Genomic DNA, 13,987 nt, shown 5'->3' on the forward strand with positions numbered 1-13,987 from the left:
TGTGACAATGTGGAGAGGGTGAAAGCATGGGCTGTTTTAAGCATCAGACGTCAGCTAGACATTTGAACACAAAGAATGTCACATCGGTGGTGGATGGAGGTCTCAGAACCAGCGGGGATTATTCTCACAGTGGCCAGAGCCATATTTAGCCGAGCCAGATAGCTGGTGAGGACAGGCAGAGTGTTTCAGATAGGAGGCAACATGGTTCTCCCAAATTTGTGTTCAAACAAAGGAAAGCAAGCTTTGTTTTGAAAATGTCTTGCCACACAGACACTGGGGCTGTGAGTGGACTCTTTCATTATGAATTTAGAGGTTGAGAAACAACCCCTCAATATCTGTGGGTAGTTAGTGTGGTTCTTCTGTGAACATATCCTGGGTGATATGATGGGGACAGGAGCTCTGATAAGAACAAGATTTTATAATTTACTGTTCTTTGTAGTACATTGCCACACAACTCCCTAGCTGTCTGTGCTTTGGACTAACAGTTCAGCCCTCACAGATTTTGGCAGTCAAGATTGAGAGATTAAGTGTTGAAGGCTGCATGCTGGAAGAGTGCAAGGAGTCTTCCCCCACGTCACCAGATGGCTGCCTTCTTCCTGTATGTGAGTAGAAACCTGGTTATTACAATTCTTTTGAGACTGCCACTGCGACAGTCCAACGCTAAGCACGCTGCATGTTTTATATTATTTAATCCTATAATCTTATGAGGAGTATTATCATTGCTCATATCTGACAAGCACAGGCCCCTGACAGGTTAAGTAACTAGCCTGGAAAAACCAAGCCAAGAAATAGAAGATCTGTAATTTTAAGCCATGTGGCTTCTGAGCTGAAAATTAGAAAGACATTAATTTTTGTTTTGGTTTGGTTTTTTGAGACAGGGTTTCTCTCTGTGTGTAGCCTTGGCTATCCTGGAACTCATTTTGTAGACCAGGCTGGCCTCAAACTCACAGAGATCTGCTTGTCTCTGCCTCCCAAAGTGCTGGGATCATAGAAGTGTGCCATTCTGTGCCTGACAAGATATTAATTTTCAGTTATACATATGCATCCATTCTTGTGAAGTTGTTTTAATATTTATGGAGTTTGTAGAATTTCATACTAATTTTAGAATGCAGATATATAAAAGTGTAGTAATCTCAATACATGCACAGCATTATAGCCGTGCATTCAGCTGCTGGACTATTTGGGTTATTTCTAGGCTCAGGCTATGCATGAAGCTGCTGCAAGCACTTACCTGAAATACTTTGAATTCTCACACAGTTTTTACGGCTCTGTGTAGAAACAATAGGTTACAGGGCAAACTCACTTTTGATGAAATTTGCAACATATTCTAAAATGGCTCACCTGTACCTTCCCAACAGTGGCATGTGCTCCAGATTCCTTAACAGCGCCTGTTTTGTTGTTTGTTTCCCTGCTCACAGCCATTTTATTTGTTTATTTATTTTTCCTCACAGCCATTTTAATAAGAACAAGATGGTGCTCTTCGGTTCTCTGGTTACTAATGATGTTGAGTTTCATGTGTTTATGGCCTTAGGGAAAATATCCAAGTTTTGTGCTTATTGAATTTTTTAACCGAGTTATGAGTTGGCTGCATATTTGAGAAACAAATACTTCAATGAGACAAATGATTTATATATTTTTTCTCTTATTCTTTGGTTTGTCTTTTAGTGTTTTTAGAGGAGTGATTTTTAAAAGTTTTTTTGATGAGGTTCACCTTATTATTTCTTATTCTGCTGGTTGTTTCTTGGTGTCTGTATTAAAAAGCAATTTCCTAATCCCAGGCTATAGAGATTCACTCCGGTGTTTTGCTCAAAAGTTTATAAGATTTTGCTTTTTAGGTTTAGGCTTATGGCTCATTTTGACTAACTTTTTGTACATGTGGAAAGTAAGGTTTTCACTTCCTATATACAGATATCTACTCTTAACACTATTTGTCAAGAAGATGTTCTTTTCTGGAAAACTACTTGGCATCTTTGTGGAAAAGTAACTGACATTGGTGTAAGGATAGACGTCTGGAAGATTCTGGTATGTTGGTGTCTGTCTGTCTGTCTGCCATAATTCTGTAATCTCACTTCCTATAGCTTTGTAGCGCAGCTGCAGCTAGGGAGTGTGGGTTATCTTGTTTCACTCTCTTGCATGAATAGTTCAGCTAAATGTGTTTTAACTCAGTGTTCTACCTTCAGAATCAAACCCTTTCCAGAAACGACATCCAGAGAGAGAATAATGAAACTATAAATGATTAATTAATTTTTTAAAATTACATTTGTGTTTTGAAGCTACAGACTATGTGTTCCTATTCCTGAGGCTCAGTGTGCCTGTGGTTTATTAACATGTCGAGCGATGAGCAAGTTGGGCATTAGCATCACTGGGTTTGGTTTGGTTGTGATCTTGAGACAGTAGTATATGCTTTTGTGGAACACATGGTAGTTTGTTAAGTAAAGGATAGATTTGAGTTTTGGTAGTGACATTGAGCTATGATAGGTATCTAAATCTGATAAGTGAAATGAGTTACTTGGTTTAACAATGACATTTTACGTAAAAACAGTCACAAGTGTGCTTTTTAAAAAGTGCTTTTAAGAGAAGAAAATGTGTATACATTGTAGCACAAACTGGTTTTGTTTCTTTGCTTGTTGTGTTCTATTTCAATATATTATACACATGGTGGAGTTTATTATGACATTCTCTCTCTCTCTCTCTCTTTTTTTAAATATAGTTGTGAGCCACCATGTGGTACCGGGAACTGAACCTAGGTCCTTTGCAAGAGCAGTGAGTGCTCTTAACCACTGAGCCATCTCTCCAGCCCCCAGTTTAACATTTTCATCTATGTATATACTATGCTTTGTTTGTATTCTTCTCTCCCCTGACCACTAGTGTAGGCATAAGGTTATTGTGTGATTCAGATGCTGATTTCTGTGCTTCCCCATATCTGGTTGTAATTCTTGTTCTGAGAATCTCTTGTCTCACCTGCTCCCCAGTCATTCCCAGCCACTGCCCGCTGCCGGTAAAGCAGTTTACAGTCACTGAGCAGGAGAGAGAATAGGGCTGTACTTCCTGCCAGCCAGAGGAGGAGGAGTTAGAAAAAGAAATGGGGAAATGAGCTATGGGAGGGCTCAAGGTGACATCAGGAGAGGAGCTGGATCAAGGAAGCTACAAAGTGCGGGTATCTCTGGGATGTAAGCTGGGAGGAAACCAGATTAGCTTAGAGGGTGAGGAATAGAGTGATAACTGCTCAGTTATTGTGTTGTGAAGTTTATTATTAAATAAAAAATATGATAGAGTCTCAATTATTTTAATGCAAGCTGGGTTAAGATAGAAACTGAGAAACAAACACAGTTTTATTTAAAAAAAAAAAACTTTTAACACACCAGTCCCCTCCTCTTTACAAATATTCCTTCTACGCTTTTCTTTGTTTTTCAGTGTGAACTCCTCACATAAAGGGTAGTAACAGTGCTCTTCTGAGTATCCCTGTGCATAGACCTACCTCCACCTAACAACACAGAAGGGTAAAGCCCCTCATGGAAGGACTATTTTGATGATGGTTTCTGTACTATTGATGACTACTATTTAGAGGTATTAAAATGCTGTATAATTTATTTGTCTCTCTACTTTAAGCTCAGCTTTCAGGGAATACTTCAGGAACCGTTCATATTTCAAAATGTTGGTACAGACATGTCTAACAGCTCAAGATATGCATTATGTGAATTTAATTTTAAATTATACTTACTATTTGTGTTATATGACATAAAATATCTGTTTACTAACTAAGACCCATTTCTATGTAGACAGCACTGAATTTCAGTAAGTGCAGGGGAATCCCGTAAGTCCAAGACGGACACCAATGTGTCATCCTGCTCAGCTAAAATCTTTTGAGGTGAAGGACAGCCTGTGAAAACACCCGTACAGTCTCTGAGGGTCTCAAACTGCCTCAAACCAGCCTCTTGTTTTTTCTCTCTTTGCAGCTTCTTCACCCCAGTGTTCGGCTCACACGTCCTCAGGCACCGCTCGCTAGGGCCTGGGTGCTCCAGCTGCTCCTCGCACAGGGTCGCGGTGTGCAGCCGAGGTCTTGGCCCTCTGCTCTAACGGCCTCCGAATCCCTGCTCTAATTTTGGCAACCCCTTTGTCTCAAACTTGAGGCTACGCTGTTTTCATTCTCTTGCCTGGAGATAGCACTGGACAAAGTCTCTTTCACGTTTTGCTTGTTGCCCGCGCCTTTGCCTCTGGTCTCCATCTTCCACAGGGACCTTTTAAGCCAGAGGGACCTTTTAAGAACACGAGTCTCAGCCGGGCGTGGTGGCGCACGCCTTTAATCCCAGCACTTGGGAGGCAGAGGCAGAAGGATCGCTGTGAGTTCGAGGCCAGCCTGGTCTACAAAGCGAGTCCAGAATAGCCTGGACTGTTACACAGAGAAACCCTGTTTCGAAAAACGAACCAACCAAACAAACAAAAATAAAACAAAACAAAAAAAGAATGCGAAGCTCACCAGGTCGTTCTCTACCTAAAACCCCTGAGTGCCTTCCACTGTTCTTCAGACAGAACCTTTAGCCAGGTGTGCTGCTCACCTTTCCTGCCTCACTTGGATCACTTGTGCCACGCTGGGGTGACCTTGAGCCACTCTGGGCTGCTCTGCTTTTTAAGCACTGCACCGCTCCCCTCTGCCTTTGCCTCTTGAGCTGCACGCAGGCCCATGTGTGCGGGGAGGCGTAAGGCCAGGTGAATTCTCTCTGTCCCACAAAGTGGTTCCTAGGCGCATTGCACTTGGGGGTTCCTTGTTTTAATTGGGTTTTAGCAGAGAGAATGCTTCTCTGAAGGCAGGAATGGTGTCCGGCTGTCTCCGAGGCTTTGCACAGTTATTAAGTGTTCAGGGAGTATTTTTAAACAAGCACCACAAAGCAGTGGGACAGGAGTGATTTGTCATGAAAGGGAAAATGGATTTTTAGAAATGACAGAAATCATGACAATTACTAGATGCGAGATGACTCAAGGTTTTTTGTTTTTTTCTGAACTATTTTTTGTTGAACTGTGATCAAAGCCAAGGCTTCTTGCACGCTAGACAGACAAACGCTGCTGCGCTGAGCTGCATCCCAGCCCTAGGCTCTGCTTGTTTGCCAGAGCTGCCTTCAGAGGAAGCTTTCCCACTCACAGCACAGTGACCACCTGCCCACCACACACCACAAGCTGTGCTTTTGGCTCACTGTTCCTTCATCTGTGTGTCATTCGCAGCTAAGAATCAGCCCAACTGACCAGGAGGCAGTCTGACCTCAGGACAATAGTTTTTGTTCATTTCGTGAATGCCTTATTATTTATTTATTTATTTATCGATTTATTAACTTAGATAATGTGCTTATTTATTTTTAATGATACTGTAAATTCTATCTATTGTGATACTGTGAATTCTACCTATGTATCTATGTATCTATCTATCATGATACTGTGAATTGAGGCCCAGGACCCTGTTCATCGAGAACCACCCTACCCCAGAGCTACACACCAGTCTTTTTTCTTTCTTTCTTTCTTTTTTTTTTTTTTTTTTGAGATAGGATCTCAGTAAGATTCCTATATTGGACTTGAAATCACTCTGCAGCCTCACTGGACTCTGAACTTCTGAACTTGTGAGCCTTATGCATTACCCTCCAATGTAGCTGGGAGTATAGGCAACTGCCACCAGGCCAGGCTATCTTTTTTTTTTAATTGTTCCTAAGTTACTGAGAAGAACAGAAATCATGTTATATTGCCATTTGTCCGCATGGGGAAATGGGAAATTCTTTAACTCTCGCAAATGCCAAGGATGTTTTGCCTGCTTTCTAATTATTTTAAGTTTTACCTAATCCTTCCATGTGTAGATGCAAAGCTACCTCCTGAAAGGAAGCTGGCACAGAGGGGCTTGTCTTTCCTTACTTGTTGCAGCTCATTTGTAACAAGGCTCAAGTGGGGTAGCGCCTAAGGAAGTTAAGCTTCCTCAAGAAGCTCATTTGCTCAGTCTGTTTACTGAGGCCTCTCAGAAGACTAGAGAGAGGTTCCCAGGGGAGAAGGTCAGGGACTGGACAAGCTCTGGACAGACAGCAAATGACAGGCCCTAGGGAGCAGATGAGAACCGGCGATTCCCTTATCGAGCCTGCCCTCTCAGGCTTGGCAGACAAGCAAATCTTCCAGCTATGCCAACTTGTGGCGGAGAGTGTGAGTCAAATTTAAAATTATTAGGGCTATTTATAATAACATCTCACGATTGTATAACATTTGTAGTTCACAAAGTGGTCTTTATACAGCCAGTGTGCCAGGCAGTATATGATCTCGCTCTACTAATGCGCATTCGAACACTGTGTGAGGTAACATTTGATGAGGTAAATATGATTTATTCCGTTTTACAAAAGATAAAATTGGGGCCGTGTGTGGTGGTGCACGCCTTTAAACCCAACACTCCAGAGGCAGAGGCAGGCGGATCGCTGTGAGTTCGAGGCCAGCCTAGTCTACAACTCGAGTCTAGGACAGCCAAGGCTACACAGAGAGACCCTGTCTCGAAAAACCAAAAAAAAAAAAAAAAAAAAAAAACTCAAAACCAAACCAAACCAAACCAAACAAACAAAAAAACCAAACCAAAAAAAAAAAAAAAAAAAAAAAAAAAATCAAAACCCAAAACAAAAAGATAAAATTGGTTCGGTTCTGAGAATTTAAAAATATCTTTACATTCATCCGGCTAGCAAGCGATAGCTATGACTATGTTCTATAACTCTTAAACTGCGTCTCACACCAGTGATACTAGTACGACATTTAAAAATGTATCAAAAGGAAAGACACATAATATGAAAGTATGTACTTTGCAATGGAGCCTCTGTGGTTGTTGGTCACATATAGCTGATCCTGTGTTTATCTGACTTACACATACATAAATAATTGTAATGTATGCAAATGAAAAGATGAACTAACTGTTAAAACCAGGACGATAAAAATATAAAATTGAGGGGAGAAAAATCCAAAAATGGTAGCCATGGCTGTCCTGGACTCCCTTTGCAGACCAGGCTGAACTCTGCCTGCCGAGGGCTGGGATTACAGGCGTGCACCACCACAGACCTTGAGTGTGAGATTCCACTTACGAGACAGGAAGTAGGTTTTATACTCACCCTCTGAAGCACTAATGCAGAAGCACTTTCGTTGATTTCCCAGCCACCCGGGTGGGAAACCTGGAGCATTGTGTGACCATTAGAGGCAGCTTTGCTCCCTTGTGATGTTAGGAATGTTTATCCACACCATAAATACGTAAGCATCTCCCTCCTCAACTTCAGGACAGCCTCCCTTTAGAAGCTAGTCCTGCCAGAAACAGCAGCTCAAGTGCTTAGGGCCTGCTGTCAAGAGAGGAGGGGGCGCGGTGGAGGCTCAGAGCAAAGTGCAGGCACGAAGGGAATGCACCTCAAAAACACTGGGGCTCTTTCTTTGGCAGTTCTGTCAGGAAAATCTAAAGCACTGCATTTTCAGACCCAGCTGTGACTGACCTTTCTTTCCAACGTTCTTCTGACGTCTTTGCTTCTTCTCTGCAACACTCATTTATGTAAGCCCATTTCCCCTGGTTTCCTATCTGGAGCTGTTTTTCAAGGTTATTATTTAATTCTTTGCCAATTCACATCCTTTACAGGACTGGAAACCCACCCTTTTAGCTCATCAATTTGTACATGTTTGGATATTGGTGTGTGTGTGTGTGTGTGTGTGTGTGTGTGTGTGTGTAAGTGCCCTCTGAGAACCAGTATGAAAAGACCAGAGGCTGGCAAAGCCGGCTCTGTTGATCTGGGACTGGGGACTAATGGGATTGGTCAGAGCAGCTGGCACGTGCTGCCCTTGAGGGCTCTCATCATCTGCCCCTCATGGTCTTATCAGTAGAGCAGCAACAAAACAAATAAATCATGCACTGCCAAGGCAAGGGCCAAACACTCTGTCCGAGGCAGAGGATTCCACTGTTTCCCCGGGGGCACCCGAGCAGGCTGTGAATAGTCCTTCTCTGTCGGAGATGTGTTCCTCCTGTTCTTTCTCCTAAAGTGACTTTGTCAGTTGCGATGTATGGACTATAAAACTCATCTAAGTTTAAACTTAACTGTCTTTTAAAGAAAGAAATAAATGAATTTACTGAGTTATGTCACCATCATCAAAAAACAAGTGCTGAACATATCTTTTCATCCCCAAATATTCTTTATGTCCATTTGCAATTAACCCTCTTCATAGCACACAGACCCAGACACCCACTAACATGTTTTCTGCCTGTGTATGTCACACACATTTGAATATTTTAAATGACCATACAGTCTGTGACGACCTGTTTTTTTCATTCCACCTATGTTCGGGGCATTCACCCACTGGGGGCATGCTGGCGGAGGACTTTCTTCACCACTTTGTGTATTTCCTGCTGAAGGACCTTGAGCTGTTGCTGCTTGGGAATCCTTCATGGAGAGCCTCCTGTTCTTGATGAGCTAAACGTTGTGCTGCGGGGGAAGCGTGGTACACTGGGCGCCTAGGCTCTAGGCTGTAGGTTTACTTCTGGTCCTCACAACATTATCTAGTTGTAGGGTCCAGTTCATCCTATAGAGTGGAGGTAGCTGGCTCTTGTCCTGCTCAGCTTTTAGAGTTGTGATATTCATGCACGGAAAGGTGATGTGGTGTGCCCTGTGAACTGTGACCTACAGAGGAAGACAAGGGTGTTGGACAGAGGCGGTCTTTCTCGGTGTACTAGAATGGGTTGAGTATTTCTCCAGGTCTAATTCCCATTCATGGAACAAATGATGATGTCTCTGAGGCGGTAAAACAAACAAACCACGATCTTCTGTAACCTTTGGGCTCTCGTTCTCCCTTAGCAAAGCTGTTATTTTAGATGTTTTGAAATTATTTACTTTAAAAGAACTGGTTATTTTTCAAACTATCTTTATTTTTTCCCTAACATTTTTTTCTCCCTTTTTCTTCTTTGTTTGTTTTTCAAGAGATGTTTCCTCTGTGTAGCCCTGGCTTTCCTGGACTCAACTCTTGTAGACCAGCCTGGCCTCAAACTCACAGGGATCCACCTGCCTCTGCCTCCCAAGTGCTGGCATTAAAGGCGTGCGCCACCACACCTAGCTAACTTTTTATTTTTATATATTTTTAAAATATATTTTTAAATATTTTATTGTTTTAATTAGGATTTTAGAGACAGCACAATCACTTAGGATAGCCTGGAACTTAGCAAGCCTAGCTTATCTCAAACTCACAACTCTCCTTACAAGTTCTGAAGTTACGAGTGAGGACCATCACTCCTGCTTTAAGCTGTCATTTTGGCTGCAGAGTAAGAAGGTTTTTTTTTGTACTTGTGAGCAGATATCTGATGATCATAGATGTACACCGTTCAGATAAGTGATATTTAGGTTTTGTTAGGACACCCTTCAGCCTGCAGTCCCTTTCAGCTTCTCAAGCGCTCCCTGTGCGGTGCTAGAACACCAGGTTGAGGGGTCCCAGCGAGTCAAAGAGAAGCCTAGGCAGATGTTAGCATCCTCACATCAAAAGTGGGTAGAAGTATTGATGCATTGAAATAAGTTTAAAGCAGTTTAGTTTCAGGTTTTCAGAGGTATTCCTACATTCAGGCATGGTGGCAGGTTGCCTCGTGGGAGGTGAGCGTGAATCTGGGACTCTCCCACAGTCTGTCGTGGTAGAGAAGTGGATGGCTTCCTGGAAGATGAGTGTGCAGGTGCAGGGGGGACGCTTCTCTCCTCATATCTTGGCAGAATAAGCACCAGGATTCTTTGGGTAGCTTTTACATGGTGATGGGTAATCTTTGTTTGCCAACTTGTCTGGGTTTAGAATCACTCAGAAGATACACCTCAGGGCTTGACTGTAAGGGTATTTCTAGTGAAGATTAACAAGGGAGGGAAGACCCACCCTAATATTTGTGATTCTATCCCGTGGGACAGGGTTCAGAGTGAATAAACAAGCCAAAAGGGAGGTAGATGAGTTCAAACGGCCTTCTCAACCCTCACCTCTGTCTTCCTTCAGACAGACATGTGGAAGCAACCTCGGGCTCCTGAGGCTACGCCTCTTCCATCATGATGAACGGAACCCTCTCAAGCCATAAGCCAAAGTAAGCCATTCCCTCCCTCACTTGCCTACTTTCAAATATCCCATTATAGACAGGAGAAAATGGCTAACACAGAGGTATTCACCACATTGTCACTAATGACAACTACCGTGCTGCACAGTAAGCATTTTACATTTTTCTTTTTTTTTCAAATTATTTAAAGATTTATTTATTTATTTTTAAGATTTATATATTTATGCAGCATTTTGCCCACCAGAAGAGGGCACCAGATCTCCTTATGGATGGTATGAGCCACCTTGTGGTTGCTGGGAATTGAACTCACGACCTTTGGAAGAATAGACAATGCTCTTAACTTCCAAGCCATCTCTCCAGCCCACATTTTTCATGTCTAACTGATATTTGGTATCACTTGAGATATCCCCAACCTGCTTTCTTACCCACCAATTTCTGGTAATCACTACTTTCTGCTTCTGCTTTGCTGTTTCACATTCTGCATTTAGGTGAGACCCTGTGCTTCTTGTCTTTCTGTGCTTGACTTAGTCCACTTAAATAAATGACTGCTTAATACAAAGCACATGTTCCTGGATTATATCCATGTACTGGTTAGCTTTTGGTAAACTTGATGCATACTAGAGGCACTTGGGAAGAGGAACTCTCAATTAACAAAATGTTCCTGTAAGGATACCCTATGAGCATATACAGGGGGAGGAGATCCCTCTCAGGAATAGTCATAGGGGAGGAGAATAAGGGGGAAATGGGAGGGAGGGAAGAATGGGAGGATACAAGGGATGGGATAACCATTGAGATGTAACAAGAATAAATTAATAAAAAATTAATTAAAAAAAAAAGAAAAAAAAAAAAAAAAGATTAGCCTGTAGGCGAGCCTGTCAGTCATTTACTTGATTACAGATTGATGTGGCCCAGTCTGGGGGGCGGTGTCAGCCCTGAGCAAGTGGTCCTGGATGACATAAGAATTCAGGCTAAGCAGCCCATGAGGAGCAATCGAGTAAGCAGCATTCTTTCAGGGCTTCTGCCTCAAGTTCCTGTCTTGAATTCCTTCCCTGACTCCCTGGGTAATGGGATTTAAGCTATAAGATAAAATAAACCATTTCCTCCCCAAGTTTGCTTCTGATTGTGTTTGATGACAATATGGCACTATAACAGTATGATTTATTAGAATGTGTATGTGTACAGAAGTGTTGCCTTAGGTGCTCATACACCATACATGTATTGTATGTATATTTATGTGTAATGTTAATTTTTAATGAATAAGTTGAAGCATATATAAACTTTATATATTCTAAATAACGTATGATTTGGGAGGTAGATGGATATGAAAAAATAATGGGGCTCAAAACCCAAATTTGGATAAAAATAGCTAATAAAAGGTCAATGACTTTTTAAATGGTTGTTTTCTCTGTGTCATGAATCTCTCGTATTTTCATGCTGTCTGATCACATATTAACCTTTTTTAAAGCCTGCAGTTGAAGGGAGTATTTCACATTTAAATAATGGTTTTCTCATTTCCTATATTGTCTTTTTTTGCCTGAAAATATGTCCTATAATCAGTTAAAATTATTAAAGCATATTCTTCAAGAAAATGGCATCAGTGCAGCTGTTGAATATGTTTAACCAGAAATGAAAGTTGAATCGATTACAGTCTATAGAAATACTAACCCTGAACCCACTCAGATAAGAGACCATTTCACTCTTCCTCACTCAGGTTCTCTGAATGGCACTAAGCAAGAGCTACAGTGACTAAAGCAGCCACACACCGCTGGGCATCATGGGGCGATGGCATGCACGCCTCGTCTTGTCAGTCACAGTGGAGACACTGGCACCACTGTAGAGTTCTTGGCTTCTTAGCCTGACTGTGGGGGACAGCTGTTGCCCTCTTCCAGATTAAGTGACAGAGGAGGAGACACACAGCTCTAGTTAGACAGGAATTCACTCCTCTTTCCATCCAGCAAAAACATTGTTGGAAAATCCGCACCGCAATGTGTTTCAGATAGAGCATCATTCCAATTAAGAAAAATGTTATCCTTTCAAAAAGTGAAGGCAACAACTTTAAAGACATTTACCACGTGCACCAGGTTCACATCTTTATATCCAAGTAGTTCTTGTACTTATTTACCCCAAATACATTTAATATCTGAAGTATCAAACAGCAGACTTACACCTTCAATTCTACTTCTCATTTATTTGGAGTAAAATTTTAAGAAACAATGAATTTTAAGCACAATAAAGAAAGCAACACAGGAATTATGAAACATTGTACATAAAACATCACAGTTCAAATTAAATGCATTATGGTATAATTTATATTAAAAACATACTCAAGGAAACCAAATACATTAAAACTATAACCTTAATTATACAGTTTTTTTCCAGACTTACTTATCTTTCAAAGATAACTGAAAGTAAACACAATTCAGAAAATTTGCAAACTAGTGAGATTTTACTACCAAAAATCACTCTTATGATAAAATAAATATAAAAAATAACTATTAAAATGAAAGAATAATCAATCTAAATAATTAAATTACTAAGTTTATACACCCAGTCGGAAATTCAAGCCTATCATGTCCCCATGAAGTCACTGATTATTTTAGTCTGGTTCTTGTGTAACATTCACATTCCAGGAAATGTGTTTGGCTCTGAGGACACACAGGGAGATAAAGCAGACCTGATCCTGCCCTCACGGAACTTCCAGTTAGTGCAGCACAGACTGCGACAACAGCACAGCTCTGGGCAGTGAGTGGCCTCTATGCGGAGGAAGGACAGCTTGAACCAAGATCTGCTGTGTCAGGGTCAGTTAGTCAGTGGGGGAGGGGCAGGGAGGAGAGGAGAGAAAGCCTCAGGTTAAAGGGCAAAGGAAGCACACAGGCCCTGGTTCTCAGTGGTCGCCACATCAAAGATGCCCATGTGCCTGGGGACCACAGTGAGATGCCGGTTTTCAGTGAGGAGCAGACACCAGCATGGTCTGTCTTTTCAAGGCTAGCATCAATCCATTGTAACGAGTGAGCTCACCACCATCTTGTATTCTAGCATTCTAAGGAATAACCCCTTTTAACAATGAGGTGGGGATAATAGATGGTATCCTTTAAAAAGATGGCCATTTTTTAAAAATTAGTAAAATGAAAGCCTCTGGTCTTCTAAAACCACAAAGCCTAGGGAATCACTGTAGAAGAGGTTCAACACCGACACTGCTGAAAACGGCATGGGGTGTGCAGGAAGGCTACACGGCATGGGGGTGTGCAGGCAGGCTACACAGGAAGGGGGCAGTTACAGCACAGCAGTCATGTGAGAACTCAGGGGGCATGGGGGTATGCAGGCAGGCTACACGGGAAGGGGGTAATTAAAGCACAGAGGTCACGTGAGAACTCGGGGGATTTTTAATCGCAAAATAATGGGAGTGATTTTCAGCAAGGAAATGAGCTACATTAAAGTCTCTGAAAGACCATTCTGAGCTGCGGTTAGAGACTCAGTAGAGGACAGGGAAGACGAAAGGCAGAGGAGCCGGTGAGCAGCCCTGTAGTGTTTCAGGAAGAGGAAGAATAGGGTCACACGCATAGTGAACTTTCTGGGATGGAGTAGGAGGAAATGCATTGAAGAAAGAAATCCAGTGGCATTTGGTGAGTTAGCGGCATGCTGGGTGAGAAAATAGGGGGGCGGGGTGTCGATGCTTTTTCATTTGGAAACTGGATTGACTGTTAATACTGAATTGCACAACTAAAGAGAAAAGTGTGTGGTGAAGGAAGCACGTGAGAACCTGCTAAATTACAAATATTAGGTCAATGTCAGAAGCAGAGGAGACAAAAGGTTGAACCTCAGCTGGAAGTGCTGCAGCCCCCAGCAAACTGAATGGAGGAGCTTCCTAGACAGCACGGTGTCTCAGGAAAGGACAGAGGACATCCCTTAGAAGATGGAGGAAGAGGAACAGCAGCATAA

Source organism: Acomys russatus, chromosome 10, assembly GCF_903995435.1.
Source record: "Acomys russatus chromosome 10, mAcoRus1.1, whole genome shotgun sequence".
Lineage (NCBI taxonomy): Eukaryota > Metazoa > Chordata > Mammalia > Rodentia > Muridae > Acomys > Acomys russatus.